Source organism: Anneissia japonica, unplaced genomic scaffold (genome assembly GCF_011630105.1).
Source record: "Anneissia japonica isolate Jap-2015-1 unplaced genomic scaffold, ASM1163010v1 scaffold1875_len173011_cov181, whole genome shotgun sequence".
NCBI classification, from domain to species: Eukaryota; Metazoa; Echinodermata; class Crinoidea; order Comatulida; family Comatulidae; genus Anneissia; species Anneissia japonica.
This window is the reverse complement of record NW_022705221.1, coordinates 165,933-166,170: the sequence shown is the minus strand read 5'-3', so window position 1 is coordinate 166,170 and position 238 is coordinate 165,933. Positions and strand designations below refer to the sequence as shown.

The following is a 238-nucleotide window of genomic DNA, read 5'->3' as shown; positions in this document are numbered from 1 at the left end:
GTTGGGTTTTTTTTTTATAACCGCATCAATATTTCCAAATAGTTAATGTGCGCAGGAGTGATAATCTAACAATTGTTTTCATATGCGCCCTTATCAATTCGCGAAAGTTACATGTCACAAAAGTTTCTTGTTTTACATTAGTTGTAATGCTGTAATTTAACCTCTTTGAAATTTTTTGTGCACCAAGCCTCTTAGTTTTTACAGCCAGGCCTTGCTGAAGACTGAGTGGTTAATTCTA

The 238-nt window shown here is 34.5% G+C and overlaps 1 long non-coding RNA gene across 2 annotated transcripts in view; it reads left to right on the top strand.

Annotated features, from left to right (window-relative positions):
* LOC117105423 overlaps positions 1-238 on the top strand; it is a 4,812-nt gene that overhangs the window by 4,112 nt on the left and 462 nt on the right. The gene's annotated exons all lie outside the window — the stretch shown is intronic.